This window comes from Cydia pomonella, chromosome 9 (assembly GCF_033807575.1).
Source record: "Cydia pomonella isolate Wapato2018A chromosome 9, ilCydPomo1, whole genome shotgun sequence".
In the NCBI taxonomy this organism is placed as follows: domain Eukaryota; kingdom Metazoa; phylum Arthropoda; class Insecta; order Lepidoptera; family Tortricidae; genus Cydia; species Cydia pomonella.
Window position 1 is genome coordinate 15,689,436 of NC_084711.1, and position 14,285 is coordinate 15,703,720.

General features: G+C 34.9%; 1 protein-coding gene across 1 annotated transcript in view; it reads left to right on the forward strand.

The window, feature by feature from the left end:
- LOC133521466 (uncharacterized) overlaps positions 1 to 14,285 on the forward strand; it is a 520,259-nt gene that overhangs the window by 503,669 nt on the left and 2,305 nt on the right. The window lies entirely within an intron of this gene.

The window sequence follows — 14,285 nt, forward strand, 5'->3', positions numbered from 1 at the left end:
AGATTGGAGAAGCGGACTAGAATAGCTCGGGGTCTGCCCTGGGTCGCAGATCCAAGCCTGTGGCACATTGAAATGGACGCGCAGGTGACCTCGGGCAAGTGTAGATCTCTCTGGCAGATAGTGGCGATAGTTACAGCAACATCCTCATCAGCCACCTCCGGAACTCCACTGACCACCAAGTTTTTTCTACGGTGACGGGTCTCCATAGCATCCACTGTTCGGTGAATACCAAGGATTTGCTGCCGGAGCAGCTCAAGCATAGCAGACATTTGCTCCTTAAAACTGCTTACCTCTTTGCTGAGGCTTGCTATTGTGGGATGGGTGTGAGGCGATGCAGTTTTCAATTTGGAATCCAACTCCAGGAACCTCTTGTTGAAGTTAGCCTCGAGGGTCTTCTGTGTCTCCAGGATGGTTGACAATGTGTCCATAGTTGTGTGTTTGAGAAGAGAGGCAGTGTCAATACAAAATGTCAGGGTGTAAAGGTCGAGTGGCAGGTTAGTGCTGTTATTTTACACTAAAGTCATCCAAAACAATAATCCACACACTTTGGGGTATAATAATTACTTTTTGATAATGTAACAAATAAATTAGAATAAATAACTATTAAATTTAAATAAATTAATTAGCATGACAGTAAACAGATTTAGTCCTTGAAATTGTACACCTTTTGTTACGTAATATCTAAATAACAAGTATTGGTTTCTATTAGCACGTCTTCTCATCTTGCCTTTTAATAATGAGGTCGCAAGCGTGCGTCCCCGGTAATATATGACAAGAAGGGACAGTTTTTAAAAATTTATCAAAAAATTATGGTGGTAAATTATACAAAACGATGTATAGGAACAGTATCAGCAAATGTTGTAGATTCTTTAAGTATCAAAATTACGTTGAAGTAAATTATGATGATGAAGTACTAATTGTGAAGTACTAATTGAGTTTGTTTTCAAAAAAAAACTTTATAGTATAGATAGTACTTGTTATTACTAATAGTTAACAAAAGGTGTACAATTCCATCGACTAAATCTATCAATTTGTCATTTTTGCAACTAAAATCGATAATGGCCTCTTAATTAATAAACACTAAACTTTATGTCAATTCCAAGACAAAAATTTAAGTATGTGAGGTAGCTACTTACTACATAAGCGTTACCTTTAGAACATTTATATTTCTATCAACCAAATTAATGTTGTTAATTTTGTTACACTTCTATCCACAAGAAACTATGAGTCAAGTAAGACAAATGAAATTAATTTCAATATCAAGTTGCCATCGTAGGGTAGTTTATATTCCCGACTCTGCCAAGTAATCACTGGAAATCTTGGCCACAAATATATGTATTGAAGTGAGAGTAATGTTGAAGCAATTTCAAATCAAGAACTGATTTTGACGGTGTTCGAACGCCACTTCTTACATTCTGTCTTATTCGTTATGGCAATTAAACAGCTTAATTAAAACTTACACATAATCAAAAGCAAAGGTGATCCGCCATATGCTTCGTCAAAACACAAATGTAATTCGCACAAGCATCGTCACAAACTTATTCTACATTAATTATTTCTGCAACAAGCTTCGTTCGTACCCCATTCCCCAGTTCCCGTTTGTTCGTTCGTCCGTTCGTTCGTTCTGTCTTATTGTTATTTAAACTTATTTTCAATTCAATCTGCTTTATTAGTGCATTTATTTGGTTTCTATTCAGAGATGTGTATGACCGTACCCGTCTGTTTTCAATATCAGTGTGGCTACCACCAGTTCAGCCCTGAAATAAACGCTATGGAGAACGTAACTTACTTTCTATGCATCTCGCTCGTACTTACATATAAGTGCAAGAGAGATGTATAGAAAGTAAATTACGTTCTCGATAGCATATATGTCAGTTTTGACATTGTCAGTGACTCATAGTACGGGTACAAGTGGCCTATTCGACTTGTCCTAGTGACTTGTCGAAAAATAATAATATGTGGTAGCCACGTTATATCTTGATACAACGTGGCTACCACATATTATTATTTTTCGAAGTACGCTTGTGACGTCTTGTGTTCATTGTATGACAAGGTGGTAAATAAAAACTGTGATCGTGTGCTTTTCGACCAGCTATCCGCTCGCTATGACCCTTCACAACGGAGTTTCGACTTGCAGGTAGTTGGCAACCACACTTTTATTGTGTAAACGTCACAACGCTTACAAAAAGTGTGATTGCCAACTACATTCAACATTTATTGTGTAATATGTTATTCCGACGGGCCAAAAGCCCCCGGTGTGTCAATTCGATCTAAAGCGCGGTTGTTAAGCGTGTTGAAAATATCCTATAGGTTTTGTTATGCAATTATTGTCCTATTTCTTAATAAAAATACGTATAATGTGTAGTAAAGATAATAAACAATATAACAACGTAATCTTTCATATAAATTCAAGATTGTACAACCCTTGTTGCAACCCTTGCTACAATGCTATGCTATGCTTGCTATGTTGTGTTTGCTTGTTGGCAACCCTTTAATGTGACTTGTTGATTTAAAATCTGAAATGATTCGTGGCAGTTTTATTCTCTCAAAACCTTCCGAGGATCAACGTCACCTATTTCTTGTATCAGATAAACGGGGCCTGATTACTCGGATCGGATTCCCTGCCTGGCCAGGAGTTCTCATTCGTCGCCTGGGCGAATTGCAGTCGAACTAGTCTAGCGTGATCTGAAATGTATTGATACATTTATTATGATAATTAACGACGCTGGTTGATCCCAAACCTAGACAGGAGGCCTTGTTCACTTTTTCTTTCGTAGGTAAGTATATTTATATATTTATTAAATTTGATTCAGGCAACAAGGCCCATATTACAAATACCTTACAGACTTCTTCTTCTTCCTTGCCTTATCCCTTCATTTGGGGTCGGCTCTCCTCGTCCTTAGGCGCCAGGACAACCTGTCCTGGGTTGTCTCTGTGTTCAGCTGTGCCCGTTCCAGATCTTTGGCTACGGTTGTCCACCACGTAGCAAGCGGGCGCCCTCCTCCTCTTCTCTCTTCCGGGATAGCCAAGGCCTTTTTGACTGGGTACTCTTCGTCCCTTCTCATAACATGGCCAAACCAACGCATTCGTCTCTCCACCAGCTTATCCCCTATGGGTGCAACTTTGAAGGAGCCTCTGACGTATTCGTTGCGTATCCTATCTAATACCTTACAGACTAACATACATATACATTTTATAAAATTACTACTAAACACTATTTAGGCGACAAAACGGCGTGGCTCCGTTGAATCGGCTGCTCTTGTGTCGGATTCGGCAGTTTGCCCCGGAACCTCCGATGAACCGATATGACGATGATGATATGATATTTCTTTTACTTTATATATTATATAGAAGTGTGACTACTAAAAAACTGGATCAATGCAAGTCAAACTCGCCCACCGCGGGTTGCGAACAAATTTATAGGTACATATTATAAAAAAAACTAAAAAAAGATTTGGTCCCCCATACAACTATAATAAAATTACAAATGTAAAAGTATAGTTTTAGATTTTTTTCCTCTACTTGTAGTACGAGTATAATCATCAAAGTTATAAAATCGAATTCGATGGCATTATTACGCAATGATAACATTATCACAGACGTTAAATTTATAAAATAATAAAAAACAGTATTTATACATTTTGCTGTCCGTAATTTTCGGTTAGTGTGTGTAGATAAAATTACCTACTTGTACCCAATTGGAAGGCATAAATTCACCGGTCCTTAGTCTTTGGTCGACTGTGCTTCATAAGCGACTGGAACGACACCTGGAAGTGGGTCACTTTCAATTAACGATGCCAATTACTTTCCCGGAAATTTGCGCTTCCCTTTGGAATATAAATTACAAGCGAATATGAAGTAATCACAGTGAAATTAATCAATTTAATTAACCGATATATGCTGGTAATTATAGCGTGAATATTACTTTATTATTAACTGTCCAGAAATGAACGTAAGCATATTAATTTTTGTTCTAATATCACTGTGTTTTACTCACTCACGTGATCTCCGCAGATTAAAAACCGGCCAAGGGCATGTCGGGCCATGCTCAGTGTAGGGTTCCGTAGTTACTCTTCTGTCACAATATAGGTATCATCTGCTATTATGTAGTATAGTAGATTGTTAACCAAGGGATGAACTGGTACCTTCCACCCGAGTTGAACAAATAGGCAAATTTGCATAATCAGTACCTAATTAAAGTACTTAGGTACTTAATAGACGTATGGCCATGATTTTTTCCTTAGGACTTACTTGCAACCGGGGACTTTTCATGTCTAAGATAAATATCCTATAGCGAAAAACATTTAGATTGCTATATTGACGATAAAATTTTTTTAGAAAACTACAGTAATTTTGCAATGATTTTGTTCATTAGTGTATCGTCCGTCTAATACTCATAAGTACAGGCTTTGCTAGGTATAACATATTTAATTTCTAACAAAGCTCTTAAACAATCTATATTGACAACCTAAACTAAAATATAATAAATTACAAAATTAAACCTAGAAATAAAATAAAATCACTTCCTTACTATAAAATAAAGGTACTTACCTACAAAAAAAAGCTTTGCTTAGTTTGGGGCTAGGTCGATTTGTATAAGATTGTCCCTCAAATATTAATGTATTATTTTATTAACAAGTGTACATCTTAATATTCTTTTTGGATCGCTGAGCCAAAGCAGTTAGTTAGTTTAGTTAGTTAATATTTTTTTGAGAATACAGTAACTTGCCCTTAGACTTACGATAAAATATCTGATGGTTAGACAAACCACACATTTAGTTATGTCGCCTAAATCGAATTAGTATTTAAGATTGTGTATTATTTATAATTATATTTTACAGTACATATGGTGCTACTTTACCGCACTAGTGCGAAAATTAGCATATTACGTTACTGTGTCGAACATTTAAAGGGCCATATGTACTGTAAAACGTTGTACGATACATGTGCGAATAGATAATTCGCAACTCGTGTCGATTTAAAACACTCTCTTCGGTCGTGTTTTAATTTATCGCCACTCGTTTCGAATTTCCTATTTTTCGCACTTGTATCGTAATGTACTATTGTTCATTTGTACTGTAGTTTCACAGTGCCTTGTTAGTGCATAATTCAGTAATACTGTGTAACTAATATTAATAAGTTGTGCCTGCTCCGACCGGTTCATGGGTGTCTATATTGTGAACGGGTTCCAGCAGGCATTCTACATGACATTAAAGGCCTCCTAGGGATCTCTACGTTTTGGATCTATATCCCCATGCAAGCCTATCAAAAGACCGGGATCTATAGGCCCGTGAAATACAAGGAGATAAAATAATAGATAAATGGTAATATGCATTTATGACATGGCTTAGAGTCAAAAAAAGTTGAATAATTAACGCTTCAGTTCATAAATATTATTATTGGATATTGTTTTCTCGACACGCCCGATATTAAAACATTTCCATTTTGGAAATAAATGAGGAAAACACGTGTAATTCGTTTGCGCTAATTAATCTTTCGGATCCACTTGTTATTCGTCATTCGCAAGCAATAATCGTTGCGATGATTAATTAGCTTTCGACGAACATAATCCTTCGGATCGTGTTTCACAACAAATATATTAAGCATGTTAACTGCTGTCGAATCCACTGTGGGGGCCTTCTAAGTCAAATATATATTAATACTTAAATGCTGATGCAACGTATAACCCAAACTGTTGAAGCCAAGAATTTTGAAATTTGAAACATATATTTTCCTTAATCCAAGGTTAAAATTGAGGTTTTAAAGCTGTGAATGACTTATTTATTTAATTTTGACTGATACAAAGCTTTTAGTTATTAAATATAGATAAATTGAGGTCACGATTTTATATACAACTTATTTAGGTATTTTAGGATTGACATTAGACGCAAATAGACGGTGAAAAATTATACTTTACAAAAGGGAGTATAAATCAGTATCACATCAATAAAATAGTTACAATTGTTTATTTGCATGAAATTACTTTATTTTTCTGACAAGTTTGTACCAGCACTCTCGGATAAGTCTTCAAACTAAGGGTACTTTTCAGTAACACGCTTAGATTTGACCTCCATACAACAAGTAGATTTTGTAAAACATGTACAGTAGCAATAATGTCAATCTAATTCATATGAAATATATATCAAAATCAAGTAGTGTATTTTGGACGTGTGACTCTTTCTGAATATTACCTAAAATTATTATGCACAACTGCGGCAGCAAATTATGTTAAATTATATTCTAAATTATTCTCAATTAATTAGCTTTTAAACGATATGCATAATAAGGAATCTGTATACATAGCGTTTTTATAAATAAAAACCTTTGTGACATAAATTATGACCTGACAAAGTCCATAAGCACGTATTAAATAATAGAAAGTAATAATTTCATTGATTTTGGGTACATTTTAAATTTAGTACTTAGCTATACATATTGCATCATCTAAACGGGGTAGAATTCGGCAGGTTACTTTGTTGAAACCGTTTAAATACAACACAGGACGGCCTACAACGTGCACGGTGTAATGTCTACGAATAAGCTACGGGGCTACGCTCTACATCATGGCATACGTAGGCTATGTAACGGGTAAAATATTATCCTTAAACTACCCAGCACTTTATAATTTTAAAGAAAAAATCGTGATTTAACATTGATTTGATGTTAATAAGCAGTCTCCGTGAATCTCGGTCACACTAATATCTAACACGGATAGGAGCAAAACGAACTGAGCCTTCATCAACACATAATCTTTTTTTTTTTTTGTTAATTGGACTTGAAATATTGTTTTGTTTTTAATCGTGATGTAACATTGATTTGATGTTAATAAGCAGTCTCCGTGAATCTTACTCACACTGATATCTAACACGGATAGGAGCAAAACGAACTGAGCCTTCATCAACACATAATCATTATCTTTTTTTTTTTTGTTAATTAAAAATATTGTTTTGTTTTTAACTGCTGCTTAAACCGTACTACTTACGGCCCGATTCGAAGAATGAGATACGATACACTTATCATAAGTTTTGGTTTAAGTAAGTTCTCATTTAGATATCGTTTGTATGTCGTATAATTGACAGAAGCAACTCGATTCGGGCAACCAATGTCACTTTGAAGGTAGAAATATTAATATATCTTTATATAAAAAAAGTCTCTTGTTACGTAGGTTTTGCTCTCATAAAACATTGATACCAAAATATGTTTAGAAAAGTAACAATAATTCAATTCAAGATTTTATACGTTTTCGCGATTGAACGGGTAGGTAATTTATACTATCTGTGTTATACATGTTATTTCAATCTTTATTGGTCGCTTTTATAAAAAAAAGAATCTATTCCATCTATCTGTGTCGCGAACTTTATTGGATTTTTTGTTAAAATTCCCTAAATTTAAAGAATTAATATAAAAATAATTCCTTAATTTACATTGTCTTTGCGTTATATATACAGTCAAAGGCCGAAATTAAATGAAGGTCACAGGAAAAGTCACCAAAATCCTGCTACGAGAAATTAATTAGAAATTCGGGCAAAATTTGTACGTACGCCACGGCATTGTTTTTCTTTTACATTGTCCGAGAGTTGTGCAAAATGAATCCCGCAGGAAAGATTACTTACATGGAAAACAAAGTGTTGTGCTTAAGGCGACCACACCATATAATAAATAAGAGTATAAATAGAACACCAGCGCGTGCGAAATAAACAATTAAATACATTCGCCAATATAAAAATATGGTTTAGGTATATAGAATGTGAAATAGTCGGAAAAATGATACACTATTTTAATCGAAGGAGTGGTGAGACTAGTACCGCTTAATTTCAGGAGCCTAGTTGATTTATAAAGAAAAAACTGCCTTTGATTAGCTACCTGTAGGTAGCGGTAGCGGTTGTTTGGATATAATCCGCTGACAGACTTACAGACAGAGTAAACTTAGTAACAGGGATTGCCACCCTTGTAACGGAAAAGCAAAGGAGGTTACTAAAATCATCCAAAAAAAATTAAACAACTTTTATATCAATGTTTTCGGTTAGTAACAGTGAAAATATACAAAACACTAGCCGCCATAAAGGGGATTCTCCCGCGCACTTGGCAAATTGAATGCACCACTACGTCCTAGCTGGCTAAAAATAGTTCCACGGTAAATGTGTTCGTAACTACTAACAGCGACATACTTAACTGACCATGGATAGACCTTTTGTCGTTGCTATAAGGTTTAGGTATGATCAGTTTGCTCTCTAGATAGTTTACGTAGAGAAAAAGCTTTCCACCCGCTAAGGCGATTATGTCGCTGAGCGTTAACTGCTAGTAGGTTAACACTAAGTAGAGAAACAAGACTGAACCGAGGCCGCAGTCCTTGCCTTGGTCTGCTGATACTATAAATAAAATGTAATAGCATAACGTGCAGGTTTTATTTAGCAACCTTGTATAATTAATTTTATTAATACATGAAATCAGTTATTAAATTGTAGTTAAGTTACAAGATATCATTTATATAAATGTGTATACATGTATTATTAAATACTTACCTTTGAATCAACTTCAATTCAAAGACAAGATATATACCTACGACGAAATGCTGTAATGAACAAAATGGATTAGGAATCCTTAAACAGTAAGATATTGATTAGGAATGATAAGTTATTGATAACACCGCTTCACATTACAATTTATCGCCAAAGCACATAAGCCTTTAAACGCTGTATTCACTCAAAGTAATAAATAATAAGCAGCAGCGTACTCCCGATCAAAGGCCAACAATGGATCGGCTAGGTCACGGGGAGCGTATTACGGCGAGGATTACACACGTCATGGCGAGCTATGCAAGGCTGCAGGATCTCAGATTAGAGTCTCATATTACACCGTACCGTTCCAAACCGGTCTACTGGCACTAGGACACATAATTAATAAGCAATGGTGAGCCTGATTAAAGGTCGGATCGGGGCTCAGGACCTCTTTGTCCACAATCCCATTTCGTCATCTTTATAAATTGTCCACTATGCCATGTCCAAAGCATGTGATTCCTAAATCATCACCTTCCTAACTTGTCCACGTTACTATTTTGACTACAGTCCCTGATCGTCTGCATTCCTATTTTGACCACAGGGCTATTTCATCCGCTACTAATACTGAATAATGCTGACTGTACCATCCATTATCCCGACTGGCTTCTATAAATAAGACAACATCGGCACTCTTCTTTACTTCTGCATTTATTTATTTCCAACTGAATAGTTTTGTTGGCCTGTCATTTTGACCTCCACCAATGCGAGGATTGTGGACTATATAGGAATGTGGACAAGATAAGAAAGTGACGATATAGGAATGTCGACTATTCAGAACAGTGGAACATATGTCAATATTGTGGGCGAAGCGGTACTAAGCCGGGATCGATACTGAGAGCGTGGTTATTACCGGAGGATTATACACCTCATGGCGAGCCATGCAAGGCTGCAGGATCTCAGGTTAAATGATGTCTCATATTACACCGTACCGTGCCGAACCGCACTACCGTACAAAGGTCATATAATTAATAATCTGTCAGGTCCACTGCTTATTAAATATTAATTAAAGACCGGATACGACGAGAGCGTATTACCGGGACAAATAGTTCATGTTGCACGATGACGTGCTACCATTTGGCACTAGGCCATGTAAATATTCATCAAAACATACCTGAGACCCATCCGAGTATCGAACGGGAAATGGAGAAATCAGGCTGGTATGATTACCGCACAGATATAGACAAGAAATGATAGCCGCCATATCTCATATGTCATGCGTTTTTATAACAAGGGCGACATAAAACTGTAAATAGTATCGGACCAAGATAACTCTGCGTGGTATTTGCTATAAAAAAGTTTGGCAATGACATCATTCATGTCAAATTTCTATGTAGATATGACGTTTATAATGACATTTCCTTACTTTATTCCATTCAAAACACTTCATCTCGCGGTATCAGGTTTTATTTAAGTCTCGTAAATAATATTGACCATAATGCACATAGTATTAATTGAACGGATATAACATTTTGTGTATATAGTCGTTACATGATAAAACTGTTGTAATGATGTCGTTTTCTTTTACCTAAAAAAAAGTAATTCGACACACCTAGACACCTTAACTCAAAAAATCTTTTTAATGAATAAATAGTAAAGTTTGTAAAAATGCATGTTTTTAATGAAATAAACAAGATTAAATTTTAATTTTTTATTAATAATTTAAACGTTTAGTTTACGGCTCGCCTCTCGTTTGGTGTGGTAGACCAGGTGCTAACTTTACACTCTTTAAGTAAGTTGTTGTAATGCTACCGGATGAGAGTGTAAATCCTGGAAGTGCCTATACTTACAGTACAGGATTTTTTGTTTCACCCTCGCACAGGTTATGGTAAATTAGTATGAGCGAGATATATTGAGATTTATATACTGTTGGTATCATCTATTTCAAATCTAATTAGACTCCGGGACTAATCCAATGGAAAAATCCTGATGAAACAAAATATTATTTAAGTTTTACCATGGTAACCGGTTTTCTTATCCGGATTATAAGTAAAACTTTTGTTCATACTAATTGTATCGTAATTAACTTTTTTATTTTTAGATTTTATTGTACCCTAAACTTTTGCTAAAAGTGTATTTTACTCGGAATTTGAAAAGTTAATTCTTCTTTAGAACAAAAAAAAAAATCTCGGCGACTTAAAGTAGGTAGTTAATTCCTTTACAGAGCCCTATATTTTTTTACAGTACAGTATAGTCCAGTAGCGTATTAATGAAAGGGTATAAATATTATGAACTAGAAGGAAGTTTAATTACCTACGTCATATTTCGTTTCTATTATTGATCAAATTTGAAATGATAATTAATTATTACAGAATAAAATCATATTTAATTTATGTTGATCGATCAATACCCTCTATCTGGATAGTGAATTTTATTTAATTTTTTATAACTTTTTTCACGGCGGGAAAAAGTTCATAACTTGTGATATAACATTGAAGAAATTGTAACTATATTTGAAGTTAAAATCTCTTCAATTTTATATCTTGAGCTACCAAATTTTTCACGCCGTGTACAGAATTATTCTTAAGTTACGTGATATATGCCAAGGAATATCACGTGTATGTATACAATACATCCATCTTGGTGATTATATCAAAACTACTAACCAACTAAGTTTTCGCATAACATAAGTTTTCATCACGTTCCGAAGAGAAACTCGATGAATTAGTCTTAACTGCGAAGCTAAAGGTAATTAGGCGTGTATTATTAGCTCCGCCTTTTCACCTAATTTTCTCGACAGTGAAAATACGCTGAAGTCATAAAAATTATTTGACGTTAAATATTACTTGAATCAAAAATTTTTTTAATATATAATTTTCGTTCGTATATAATTACTTAACTGCCGACATTAATGTGGGCGTAATTTAATATCTACAGTTAGGTGGAATATTGACCCAATAATGGCATCTAGTAGATGAAAAGAAAGAAACGATTTGGACGTCCGGTTAATAAACCTCTTAAGAGGCCAATGATTTCCAGTTCGCCGGAGGATATCGCGATAACTGACAGGCTGATATCGTCCGGCGAACTAGTAATCAGTGGGCTCTTTTAGTATAATGTGGAGAAGTTTGATGTCAATCAGTATATGGGCAATACATATAAAACACATTTGAAATTTGCTACAAATCCGTATAATTAATGATATATTTACTTGTCATCAACTTTTTTTTATGTAATAGCAGGCAAACGAGCTGACGCATCGCCTGACGGTCAGTGATTACCGACGCCCATGGACACGCCAGCAGAGGGGTTGTAAGTGCGTTGCCGGCATTTAAGATGGGAATACGCTCTTTACTTGAAGGGCGTATCGGTCCGGAAATACCGTAGGCGATAGTTTACTTAAAATTCAGTTTAGTTCACTTTTTTAATTTAGAATCGAAACTGGAAACATTCACTTGTTGTTCGAACAATCTTAGTTTCAGCAATGCCAATTGCAAGAAAGAAACATGACAAAATATAGATAAGACAATATGTAACTAATGTAAACGTGCAACTACTGGATTATACAAAGCATCACCACTTAAATATTTTATACGCATGAACAATTTGTAAGGTTTTTAATAGCATAAAATCGCAGCAGCAAATAACTTGTGTTTCATGGACACACGAAACTACGGTAGAAAGAAAATGAAGATATAATAATAATTCTCTGACAGCGTCTGGCCGCAGGTTACCTCTATAAATTCGGACCCTACTTTATTTCCACGATATAAATCTGTCCGGTTATCTTACTGTATGTGGTGTTTTGTATACTTTCTTATCGTTTTGTATTATTTATTAGGTCTTGTTTAACATTCGGTATGTTTTTCATAAAAAATAATTTAGAAATTAAATCTTTTTTCGGATACTGATACATATTTAAGTACTTCCCTTAACATTAGTCATATATAGAAGCAAAATGTTATTGTATTTTTTTACATTCAAAAACATCATCACGGGCCCTTTATATTTTCAAAATATAGATAAATCTCTTAAAATTCTAGTTCAAAAGTATATATTTTACAGTCTTAATTGTTCTACATAAAGAACTATCACTTTGGTAGGTACTTTCGACACCTTGTTTGATCCGCTACTTTTGATGCTGACTGTACAGTGAGCTGCGAAATTCCATGGAGAAATTATGAATGTATTCATTGATAAAATCACCATGCACTTTTACGGCTGATGGTGCAACTGAAATTTAATCAGACATGGTTTCGTAAGTATTTCTATCAAACCAACTTTAACCTATCAGATTTTTGCTGGAGTCTTCCCTTACAATTATAATCCAGTTTTCTATATAAAAATCTCAATTTTGCGTTAGCCTCCTATTAATAACAATTGTTAACTTTTCTCTAAAACTTTTAACAACAAAATTATGTTGCCTTTGAATAATGATTGTGTTATCCTGGGTACATTTTTGTTTGTAACGAATTACTGAGACGAAAACACTTTAGGCAATTTGTCAAAGGTCATTTGATTATGAAAAGACTTTCGTCCCTGTTAAACGAAATAAACGCTAATTAGATTTGGCTAATTCGAATGATGACGTGCTCAAGCTGTTTGCCGGCCGGTTTTCACCTTCGTAATATGATTCGCCGGGCCCGTTCCAACATGTCTGTAGCACGAGAAATAACATTTCTGTTTATTCTATTAGGAAAATTGTATTCCTGGGCTTATACATTTAACTCTCTTCTCAAAACTAAACTAAATGTGTAAATAACAATTTTGTAGAATGTTATTTACTAACTTCACTTTAATCTTATTAATTGTATTTCATCATTCAGATATAATTTACTTATTAATTCAAAATCAATGACAATGATCATAACCTCATTCATGTACTTACACTACACTATTTACTACGAAGAAAAAAAAATTGTGGACAATCTTACACAGATCGACCTAGCCTCAAACTAAGCAAAGCTTGTACTATGGGTACTAGGCGACGATATACATACGTTTTCAAATAAATACATACTCATACGCATAGAAAACACCCATGGCTCAGGAACAAATATCTATCATATCTATCAGGACTATTGGCTTCATAGGCAGGGTCACTACCCCCTAGGCCAGACCGGTCGTCAGAAAGTAATAGTTGAGAAAAAGAAATAGTACGGTCGCCAAGCCGCTCAGAGGCCAGATTTAATTGACTCAGCGCGGCCTTACCCACAACCGGTATCAATGTGTTCGGACAGTTCTCCTGATCACCGTACATGCGGTAGTAAAGCGGAAAAATGGTGGAGGGGATAGTAATGACGTCACAAAGATGGCGGCCGGACCTATTCTTTTTGGCGGTGTATCTCGAAAACCACTTAACCGATTTTAATCATCGAGGTGTCAAATAATAGCTTATATTATGGAGATTATTTCCTTTTCTACAAACATTTACGTGAAACCTATAGGAAAAAAAATAATCACAAAAAACAGTTTTTTTATAAAATTATTATTTTTTATTTTGTAAAAATCTCCGTAAATATTAGCATTTCGCAAATTTTGTTTAATATAAAACATATTGCTTCATTATCAAGGAATATAATGAGCCTTAAAACATACAGATCGAGTAATAAACAATGAAGCTACACTCATTTATTTGCGCATGGGTAACGATAACTGGCTTTTACCGGTCGAAACTGTGGTGACTGTTACGATACGTATTGAATGGAATTTATAGAGTATCGGTTTTAATTACTGAAATTATAATTAAAATTATAAAAACCAGACACAATAATGTTACCTTACTTCGAC